The sequence below is a fragment of the Cebus imitator genome, unplaced genomic scaffold, assembly GCF_001604975.1.
Source record: "Cebus imitator isolate Cc_AM_T3 unplaced genomic scaffold, Cebus_imitator-1.0 Scaffold259, whole genome shotgun sequence".
In the NCBI taxonomy this organism is placed as follows: domain Eukaryota; kingdom Metazoa; phylum Chordata; class Mammalia; order Primates; family Cebidae; genus Cebus; species Cebus imitator.
In genome coordinates, this window is record NW_016107574.1 from 912,522 (window position 1) to 923,805 (window position 11,284).

Here is an 11,284-nt window from a genome sequence, read left to right on the forward strand (position 1 = left end):
TCAAGAAATTTTACAATGAAAAAATGTTAGCTGAACTAAACAGTGTCTAGTTACATAGTAAAAAATAGTTACGCAAAGGATAATGCATGAAATTTGAGATGACTCTCTTTATTATAATATGTGTTGATATGGAAGCTGATCATAATCAACTGTTATATGTGAGACATGAAGCTTACTGCAGAGAAGAGTTGTATTAGGAATGTTTGACTGTGAAACAAACTGTTAGTGTTTCTAGAAAGTCAAACAAACAAACATACATCTTTATAAGGTTCCAACCTTTTAAAAATGTGGTTTGGACAATAGGCATGTTTCTTTGTGTGATATTTTTGGCATTTTAAATGCTTTTACTACTTCTAAGTAGGGGAAAATGCAATATAATTTTCAAAGGCAAAGAAGATTGAAGGGCAAAAATGACAGAAGCCTGAAAGAACAGAATATCTAGAGACGATTATAACATGTTCCATAGTTTAGCAACAATTATCAGTGATGTTGGTGATAATCTTGATATTGAATATCTGTAAAATGTTATGGCCAAACAAGTTATGGAGTTACGGAACATTTACATTTTATTTCCATCAAAAGAAGATTCATGCATGGGAAATTCATAGATCCATAATCTGTTGCTTTCATTGAAAGACAATTTAACTCTACAGGATAAATTGTTGGAACTGGCAATTGAATAAATGATGAATTTTGAAAATACAGAATCACTTGCTTCATTTTGAATAAAAGCAAAAGATGGAAATCCTGAGCTTCCTAAAATTGTCTGAAAATCTCTTTTTGCATTCCCATCAACAAAGCTCTGTGAGACTGGTTCTCCACTAAGCTCTTATTAAAAGAAAACATGGAAGCCAGGGGTTGTGGCATGTACTCGTGGTCCTTCCTAGCTACTGGTGGGGGATGGGGAGCAGTGGTCAGGGGCAGCACTGAGGCGGGAGGATCGCTTGAGCCCAGCAGGCTTCAGTGAGGCATGATCTTCCCAGTGCACTCGAGCCTCGATGACACAGTGAGATCCCATTTCTAAAATAAATAAATAAATAAAATAACGTTATTTTATTAAATTACAACAGCAACAAAAATAGAAGCAATCTCAACACACATTCTACTTTGCAAGTTGCATTGTAGTCCATTCTGGCCGGGTTAGATAGGTTGGCAAACAATAACATGTGTATTTGTCTGTTAAGAACGCTCAATAGGCCAGGCGCGGTGGCTCACACCTGTAATCTCAGCACTTTGGGAGGTCGAGGCGGGTGGATCACTTGAGGTCAGGAGTTTCAGATCAGCCTGGCCAACATGGTAAAACCCTGTCTCCACTACAAATGCAAAAATTAGCTGGGTGTGGTGCTGTGCACCTGTAGTCCCAATTACTAGGGAGACTGAGGCAGGAGAATCGCTTGAACCCAGCAGGCAGAGGTTGCAGTGAGCCGAGATCCCATCATTGCACTCCAGCCTGGGCAACAGAGTGAGATTCTGTCTCAAAAAAAAAAAAAAAAAAAAAAAAAAAAAAGCGGACCTGTGGCTCACACCTGCAATCCCAACACTTTGGGAGGCCGAGAGGCAGGTAGATCACGAGGTCAGGAGTTCAAGACCAGCCTGGCCAAGGTGGTGAAACCCCATCTCTACTAAAACTACAAAAATTAGCCAGGTGCGGTGGCAGGTGCCTGTAATTCCAGCTACTTGGGAGGCTGAGGCTTGAACCCCGGCAGCAAAGGATACAGTGAGCCGAGATGGCACCATTGCACTCCAGCCTAGGCAACAGAGGGAGACTCCGTCTAAAAAATATATAAATAAATAAAGATTGCTGGCTGGGCATGGTAGCTCACGCTTGTAATCCCAGCACTTGGGAGGCCAAGGTGGGTGGATCACGAGGTCAGGAGTTCAAGACTTGTTCAATATTGATATTCACAGTGTTCATTCAAAGTGGAGAAACACTATTTTACTCATAATTTTTCATTTAGTTATAATTGCAGAACAACAAAAATTATGAATGCAAAATAGCGATTTATATGTTAATCACATAATACACACATTCAATGAACATGTACAGAGTTTGGAATTATTTTATTTTTCCCTATGTTATGTTTATTCTGATTACATTTATTGAAATGTAATTTTGTCTGTTGGATCTGATAACAACATTTAATTTTAATTTTGTATATCTTTGTTTTTTAATGTAATATATCCAGTATTAATAATTCATTTTTTTTGTACAATGGATTGGTTTGCAGATTAAACATTTTTAAAAAACTGGTCCTTTGCCAGTCAATTTGAGAAGCATTGTTCTACATGTCAACTTTATCTGTAAAGTGAGGATGAACTGCCAAATTTGGAACAATCACAATTTTGAATTATATAAAGTCCAGTGAGTTATCAGAAAAAAGGGAGCCACTTTCAACATCAGAGGAAAGGCGAATGGATTGTTCTGAGTGTGACATCTGCATCTTTTCCACTAGAGGGCAGTCAAGAAGTTCTTATAATTGTGGAATCCATCACAAAGCCAAAATTGCTCTTAAACCAAGGGATTGAAGCACACAGGAAAAAATAAAACACAGAGTAAGATCAATTACCCAGTGAATATTTGTTGGTCACCAATACCGTCCTGTAACACACTAAGACTCAATACAGAGGTTAAAACCCACAAATCTTAGCTCATCACTCTGCCCAAGTTTTTCAACCCCTGAAAAGCTTAGGGAGCCCCTTTCCATAATCAGATCATTCATTCATTCACTCAACATTAATTGACCCCCTCATACCCCATTCCAGGTATCCTGTGAGGCACTGGGGTACAGTTGTGATAAGACAGACAATCTCTTCTCTCAAGGTGTTTACAGAGCATTCCCCTTTCTAGTTAAGGCCTTGATGGGTCCTAGGAACTGTTTTTATTTCAGGTCAGCGTCTTCTTCAATCAGTGACAAGTAGGCCATTTGGAGCTGCTGTCTCTAAAGTGTTCTCTTGAAACTGTAGGAAGACAAGGCAACAAGAGGGAGAATAACCACAGAACCACAAAGGGATCCAGGGTTGCCTTGACAACAAGATCAGAGGAAATGGCCAAGCCCTTGAGGTGCCAGGGCTGGACTCTGAGCCTGGGCCGACGATCCATTCAATGCCACCTTTTGACTTTGACAGAACTTCACCGAAGTGAGTCTTTGAAATCCAAAGGAAGAGGGGCCCACACACTAAGGAACTCATCCCACATCCATCCCAGCCTTGTTCTGATTCTGGAGGAACACAGGATGTCCTCACTCCAAAGGCTGCCAGAGACTGCTGGAGGCTGCACAGGAAAATAGGCAAGAGTTTGGCTTATGACTCTAACAAGACTCAGTTAAACTTGGTTGGGTCTCAGAGTAGCTGTGTAACAACATATGCCTGTCTAAGCCTCAGTTTCTCTATTTGTAAACTAGAAATAATAATAATAATATAGTATCTCAGGGGTTGTTATGAGGATGAAATTACATAATAAATGTGAAGTTCTGGCCGGGAGTGGCGGCTCACGCCTGTAATCCCAGCATTTTGGGAGGTCGAGGCAGGTGGATCGCCTGAGGTCAGGAGTTTGAGACCAGCCTGGCCAACATGGTGAAATCCTTCACCATGTGAAGATCTCTTCATCTTTTCAAATGAGAGAACTGAGGCTCAGCAGCTTAATAGTAGTGGAAAGCTGATGAATTGCAGAGTTAGATCTAGTTTTGCCTGTCCTGATAGACTTTGGGAAACTCATTTGTCTCTCTCTGAACCTCCGTTTTCTCATCTGTAAAATGGAATAAGCAGGTTGTTCTGGGGACTGAGTTATGTTAAGCACCTGGCACCAGGACCTGGCATATCGTGTTGTCCAGCAAAATGTTCATTTGTCAGCCAGGAGTGGTGGCTCACGCCTGTAAGCCCAGCACTTTGGGAGGCTGAGGCTGGCGGATCATGAGGTCAGGGGTTCGAGACCAGCCTGACCAACATGGTGAAATCCTGTCTCTACTTAAAAATACAAAAATTAGCCGGGTGTAGGGCTGTGCACCTGTAGTCCCTGCTACTTGGGAGGCTGAGGCAGGAGAATTGCCTGAACCGGGGAGGCAGAGGTTGTGGTGAGCCAAGAGCGTGCCATTGCACTTCAGCCTGGGCGAATCAATCTTAAAAAAAAAAAAAAAATGGGGGAATGGGGAGCTGGGGAGAGATAGCATAGGGAGAAATGCCAGATATAGGTGATGGGTAGGAAGGCAGCAAATCACACCGCCATGTGTGTACCTATGCAACACTCTTGCATGTTCTTCACATGTACCCTAAAACGTAATATGGAATAAAAAAAAATTTTTTTTAAGTTCATTTATCTTATTCCTCTCTGTGGTTGTCCAGAGTCAAACTCGATTCTTACTTAAAAACTGCAGCCCTCAGAGAGTTCATGCTCACCTCCACGATGCAAGCTTGGAAGTCAAGCAAATCTCCACTCAAATCCGGTTCCTGGCCGTGGGCACATTACTTAGTGTTTTTCTTTCTGTTGCAGTTTACTAGTCTGTAACATGACGATCATAATAGTACCTCCTTCCCAATGCTGGCAGGAGGAGTATGCTTTCTTTTGAAGTGTCCCAGAAATGTTTATTATTATGTCCTGCAATCATGGCCCTGATCAAGAGGCTCTAAAATAGATAAGTAGCATGCTTATAGTCATTCATTCGTACATTCATCCTTTTTCTGTTTATTTGTGTGCTAGGTCGTTATCAGAGCTGGGATTCACAGAGTTAGACAAGGTTCCTGCTCTTGAGTTGCTCACAGTCTAGGAGAAGAGACTTAAGCAATGGCCTCATGACTGTGGTCAAGGGCTTTGATGAGATGCTGGGTGGCCGGTGGTTAAGAGTACAGATGCTGGAGCCAGACAGCTGAAGTTTAACCTCAGTCCTGCCACTCTGGGTTCTTGTGCAAAATATCTTACCTCTCTGTGACTGTATAAAATAAGGGAAGCAATAGTGCTTGGTTCATAGGGCTGTTATGGAAGGTTCAACGGTTCCAGGTGGGCAAAAGGCTTAGAACAGGGCCTGGCACATAGTAAGCTTGCTATGCCAGCTCTTTCAGTTAGTAAAAGCTTACATACAAATGACATTGGTAGCATTCAGATGAGAGAGTATAGCTCTAGAGGAGGAAATAAAGAAACCCATAAGAGATTGAGTACAGTTTCTGTATCTATACAGTTCCCCTGGATTTCACTGAAAATATTTCCACCAGCCAAACCTGGAAGGGATCGTGAAGAATTTTTTGCTGGAGACTCACAGTTTGCAGATAAGGAAACTCAGGCCAGAGACTGGCTTGCCCAGATGAGGTGGGCAGAATAATAATCCCCCAAATGTCCACATCCTAATTCCTAGAACCTATGAATATGAAACCTTTCATGGCAAAACTGATTAAGTTCAGGATTTTCAGATGGGGAGATTATCCTGGATCATCTGGGGTGGCCCAGTGTAATTGCAAGGGTCCTGATAAGGGAAAGAAGATGGGGAGTTGGTAAAGTGGGGGTGCAGTGACACAGGCCAGTGAGCCAAGGAACATGTGTGACCAACGCCTTCGCTTGTCCCACATCCCCTTCCCTCAGGGTGCCCTTTCTTTGATCTGAGCTCTCATTTCCTGTTATTTGTCCCAAGGACCAAATTTCCTACTTTCAGCTTTGATAAAATCGTTCTTCCCCAATCTACCCTTGAAGACAGTGTCGGAGACCCTTACCCTCAGAAACAAAGCGTAAACAGAAAATGAGTGATATTAGCTATCTGCAGAAACAACTCACCTTCAACAAGATTTGTGAATGAGGCTAATGACATTTTGAGAAATGTAGCCAGTAGCAGACAAGCGGGAATCGAATTACTGATCATGGGTCCTCTCTGAGACAACACTTGGTGCCTGGGCTGGGAAATTAGCAGGAGACCATTTTCTACAGAGCTTATGTCTCCAGAATTAGACTGGGTGGAACAGGCCTTAGGAGGCCCAGACACCAAATCTATGTATTTGGGCAGAAATATCTCTAGAAGAAAAAGTGATTGCTAAGGTACTGCTGCTGAATAGAAAACAAAAACAAAAACAAAACCCAGGGTTGGCTTGCAATCAAGATAATTAACTGGGTAGGTGGGAACAGAAACTGGCTGAAATTTTTGAAAGGCTGTGTGTCAGTATGAACCAACCAGTCTCCTTCAGAAAACTTAACACTGGGGAGTAATGGAAGTTGCTCAACTAAGGGCTGGGGGCGGTGGCTCACGCCTGTAATCCCAGCCCTTTGGGAGGCCGAGGCAGGTGGATCACCTGTGGTCTGGAGTTTGACACCAAGATGGCCAAGGTGGTAAAACCCCGTCTCTACTAAAAATACAAAAATCAGCCCGGCATGATGGTGTGTGCCTGTAGTCTTAGCTACTCAGGAGGCTGAGGCAGGAGAATCGCTTGAACCTGGGAGGCGGAGGATTGCAGTGGGCTGAGATCGTGCCATTGCATTCCAGCCTGGGCTTCAGAGCAAGACTCTGTCTCAAAAAAAAAAAAAAAGTTGCTCAGAGGCCGGGCGCGGTGGCTCAAGCCTGTAATCCCAGCACTTTGGGAGGCCGAGGCGGGTGGATCACGAGGTCAAGAGATCGAGACCATCCTGGTCAACATGGTGAAACCCCGTCTCTACTAAAAATACAAAAACATTAGCTGGGCATGGTGGCGCGTGCCTGTAATCCCAGCTACTGAGGAGGTTGAGGCAGGAGAATTGCCTGAACCCAGGAGGCGGAGGTTGCGGTGAGCCGAGATCGCGCCATTGCACTCCAGCCTGGGTAACAAGAGCGAAACTCCGTCTCAAAAAAAAAAAAAAAAAAAGTTGCTCAGCTGCTAAGATGTTCACTTTTGCATTGTTTATAACGGAGACACTGCTCAAAAATACAAAGTTGGATAAATAAACAATGACGACCAGGCGCTGGATTGTGAAGAGATTACCAGGCCGAGGCAGGTGGATTCCCTTGAGCCCAGGAGTTCAAGACCAACCTGGGCAACATGGAGAGATCCTGCCTCTATAAAAAAATTTTAAAAAATTCGTTGAGTGTGGTGATGCACGCCTGTAGTCTCAGCTACCCGAGAGGCCGAGATGGGAGCATCACCGCGCCCTGGAGCTTGAGGCTGCAGTGGGCTATGATCATGCCACTGCACTCCAACCTGGGTGACAGAGTGAGACCCTGTCTGAAAAAATAAATAATAAGACTGGATGTAGTGTCTCATGCCAGCAGTTTGGGAGGGTGAAGCGAGCAGATCGCTTGAGGTCAGGAGTTCAAGACCAGTCTGGCCAACTTGGTGAAACCCCATCTCTACTAAAAATACAAAAGTTAGCCAGGTATGGTGGCACATGCCTATAATCCCAGCTACTCAGGAGGCTGAGGCAGGAAAAACACTTGAACCTAGGAGTTGGAGCCTGCAATGAGTCAAGACTATGCCAATGAATTGCAGCCTGGGTGACAGTACGAGACTCTGTGTCTATATATATGATATGGCCATATCATGGGCCACTATGTTAGACTTTTTCTTTTTAATGATGCCATAGAGGATGTGAAGATGTGAGATGATAACCTAGGGTCGTAAAAGAGTGGGTTTTAAGACACTATGGGAGTTTTTGTTTTTAAGAATAATAACACATAAAAAGGCCTGGAGGGACAAATACTAAAAATGCTGCTCACAGTTATCTCTGGCTGATGGAATTGTGGGAGATTTTAGTTTTTTCCTTTTGGCTTATCAAACATTTTCCATATTCAGTAATTAACATGATGTATCACCTTGCAGTTGAAAGTTATCTATAAAAATAGTTAAAAGGAAGTGAGCACTTGGTGATATCTAGTTTGTGCCTGGACTTTTCCATACATCATCTCACTTACTCTTTAAAACAGCTGTGTGAGTTAGATGTTACTGTGCTCATTTTATTTGTGGAGAAACTGACACAGACTTTAAGGTAACCTGCCCAAATTCACATAGTTAATAAGTGCTGGAGCCACGATTTCCAGCAAATTTCATCTGGCCACCCTCTTTTTACTATACCACTTGCCTCCCTCTAAATAATTCCCAGGTCCCTTTGTGGTCTTTCTACATTCTGAGCAAGCTTTAGCTTATACAGCGGTCTCAGCTTGCCTCATCCAACAGGAGAGAACAATAGCGCAGCAGCAGTAATTGTGTTGCTGCTGGACTCAAGGAATTTACTTATAAACGAACACATTAGTTTCCTGTTTCATTATTCCCATTCTTGTTGATTACTTAGAATAACTTGGTCCCTCAGGACCTGATTAGGGCAGCAGGAACTGGTGGATTAACATAGGCCAGACCCCAGGCCATGCTGGTGGGCTCCAGCTAGCCTGGCTGGTTTCCTGCCCAGCCTCCTTCACTCTGGCTCCCAGTGAAGGGAGTGGGTCATTTGAAATAAGCTTTGCCTTTGGTAAATAACAGAAGCTGGATGATGCCCCAGCACATGTTAACCCGGGGCACTGGGATGAATGTTCAGTTTCCATTGCTCAAGTTGGCCAAGGAGAGGGTCAACTCTGATGGGACTCGGTACACACACCACTTAGCGCGGTGCTGGGCATGGAGAAGACATTCAGTCAGTGTGGGCTGAATTAATTGGGGATCATAGGAAATCAGCCAGGTAACTCTCCCTGCCCCTGCCTGTGGAAAAACCTAGAAGAAATTGCTTCTGTTGAGCCCACAGTTACCCTGTGTTTGCTTTTGCAACCTTGGCAGAATATATATATATGTGTGTGTGTGTGTGTGCATGTATAATGTATTATATACACATATGTAATACATATGTATTTGTATAAAATATACATTTATCATGTATGTAAACATGTATGTGTACATGTGTAATATACATGTGTATTACAGGCATATATGTCATATAAGTGATACGTATTATATACATACATAATACATGTGTGTTTTATATATAACATGTATTTATGTGGCTATATAAATATATATGATACAGTTTGGATCTGTGTCCCCACCACAATCTCATGTTGCACTGTAACCCCCAATGCTGGAGGTGAGGCCTGCTGGGGGGTGATTCCATGGGGATGTTTTCTCATGTTTGACACCCTGGAGCTGTCATCGTGATAGTGAGTTCTCATGGGATCTGTTTGTTTAAGAGTGCACAGCAATCTCCCCCGCTCTCTTGGTCCTGCTCCTGCCATGTAAGATGCCTGCTTCCACTTTGCCTTCTGCCATGAGTAAAAGCTCCCTGAGGCCTCCCCAGAAGCAGATGCGGCCATGCTTCATACAGCCTGTGGAACTAGAACTGTGAGCCAATTAAACCTTTTTTCTTTATAAATTACCCAGTCTCTTCAAACTATACTACAAGGCTACAGTAATCAAAACAGCATGGTACTGCTACCAAAACAGAGACATAGACCAAAGGAACAGAACAGAGGCCCCAGAAGCAACACCACACATCTACAACCATCTCATCTTTGACAAACCTAACAAAAACAAGCAATGGGGAAAGGACTCTATGTTTAATAAATGGTGTTGTGAAAACTGGCTAACCATGTGCAGAAAGCAGAAACTGGACCCCTTCCTGTCACCTTACACTAAAATTAACTCCAGATGGATTAAAGATTTAAACATAAAACCTAACACCATAAAAATGCTAGAAGAAAATGTAGGCAAAACCATCCAGGACATAGGCATAGGCAAGGACTTCATGACTAAAACACCAAAAGCATTGGCAACAAAAGCCAAGATAGACAAATGGGATCTAATTAAAATTCAGAGCTTCTGTACAGCAAAAGAAACCATCATTAGAGCGAACTGGCAACCAACAGACTGGGAAAAAATTTTTGCAATCTACCCAACTGACAAATGGCTAATATCCAGAATCTACAAAGAACTAAAACAGATATACAAGAAAAAAACAACCCCATTCAAAAGTGGACAAAGGATATGAACAGACACTTTACAAAAGAAGACATATATGAGGCCAAAAAACATATGAAAAAATGCTCTTCATCACTGGTCATTAGAGAAATGCAAATTAAAACCACATTGAGATACCATCTCATGCCAGTTAGAATGGCGATCATTAAAAAATCTGGACACTGGGCCGGGCGCGGTGGCTCACGCCTGTAATCCCAGTACTTTGGGAGGCCGAGACGGGTGGATCATGAGGTCAAGAGATCGAGACCATCCTGGTCAACATGGTGAAACCCCATCTCTACTACAAATACAAAAAATCAGCTGGGTATATGGCTTGTGGGAATAATTTTTTAATTTTTAATTTTTGAGACAGGGTCTTGCTCTGTTGCTCAGATCTGAGTGCAGTGATCGAATCATGGATCACCACCTAGACCTCCACCTCAGCCTGCCAAGTAGCTGAGACCACAGGGGTAGGCCTCAAAGCCTGGTTAATTTTTAAATTATTTGTAGGGATGGGGTTTCTCTGTCACCAAGGCTGGTCTCAAACTCCTGATTGGCCTCCCGAAATGCTGGGATTACAGGTATGAGGCACAGGTATGTGCCCAGCCTGGAAGAGCTGATTTTAACTAAGCAGTATTTGACTCACTTTCTTAAAAAACATTTTTTTAAAAAGATGGGCTGGGCGCGGTGGCTCACGCCTGTAATCCCAGCACTTTGGGAGGCCAAGTCAGGGGGGATCACGAGGTCAGGAGTTCAAGACCAGCCTGGCTAAGATGGTGAAACCCCGTCTCTACTAAAAATACAAAAATTAGCTGGGAATGGTGGCAGGCGCCTATAATCCCAGCTGCTCCAGAGGCTGAGGCAGAGAATTGCTTGAACCTGGGAGGCGGAGTTTGCAGTGAACCGAGATTGCACCATTGCACTCCAGCCTGGGTGACAGAGACTCCATCTCAAAAAAAAAAAAAAAAAAAAGAAAAGAAAAGAAATGAAAAGGTGAGGTGAATACAATATAATCTTTTGCCAACAGCTCTTGGTCCCTTTTGTGGCTGTCAATTGTTGTACCCAAATGAAACAGTCATTTCTCTGACTTCTGTCTTGAGGGACAATGTTCTTGCCTGCCCTTATCACCAGCCTACTTTTAACTGATGAATTTGATGAGTTCTATACTGGAAAGCAAACATTTCAGTGTTATAAAAATGGTTTGTAAACTGAAAGTCAATAAATCTGAGAAAATGGTTAAGAGCCTCTTCTAAGAAGCGTCACACACTTGCAATATCCAGTACTCTGTTACGCCACTTAAGTCACCTACCATGTTGCTGGAAGCACTTTGGAAACTTTTTAACCCGAGTATTTTTATTTTAGTTTCTATAACTAATAAATATTCATGATAAAAATGGCATTAAGT

The 11,284-nt window shown here is 42.9% G+C and overlaps 1 long non-coding RNA gene across 1 annotated transcript; it reads right to left on the reverse strand.

Moving 5' to 3' along the window:
• Positions 1 to 2,559: 2,559 nt before the first annotated feature.
• On the reverse strand, positions 2,560 to 7,767 carry LOC119467092. Its single transcript, XR_005195617.1, has 2 exons — positions 7,659 to 7,767; positions 2,560 to 2,958 (listed from the first exon to the last, which is right to left on the reverse strand). It is a non-coding gene; the product is annotated as an uncharacterized LOC119467092 (long non-coding RNA).
• Positions 7,768 to 11,284: the final 3,517 nt, after the last annotated feature.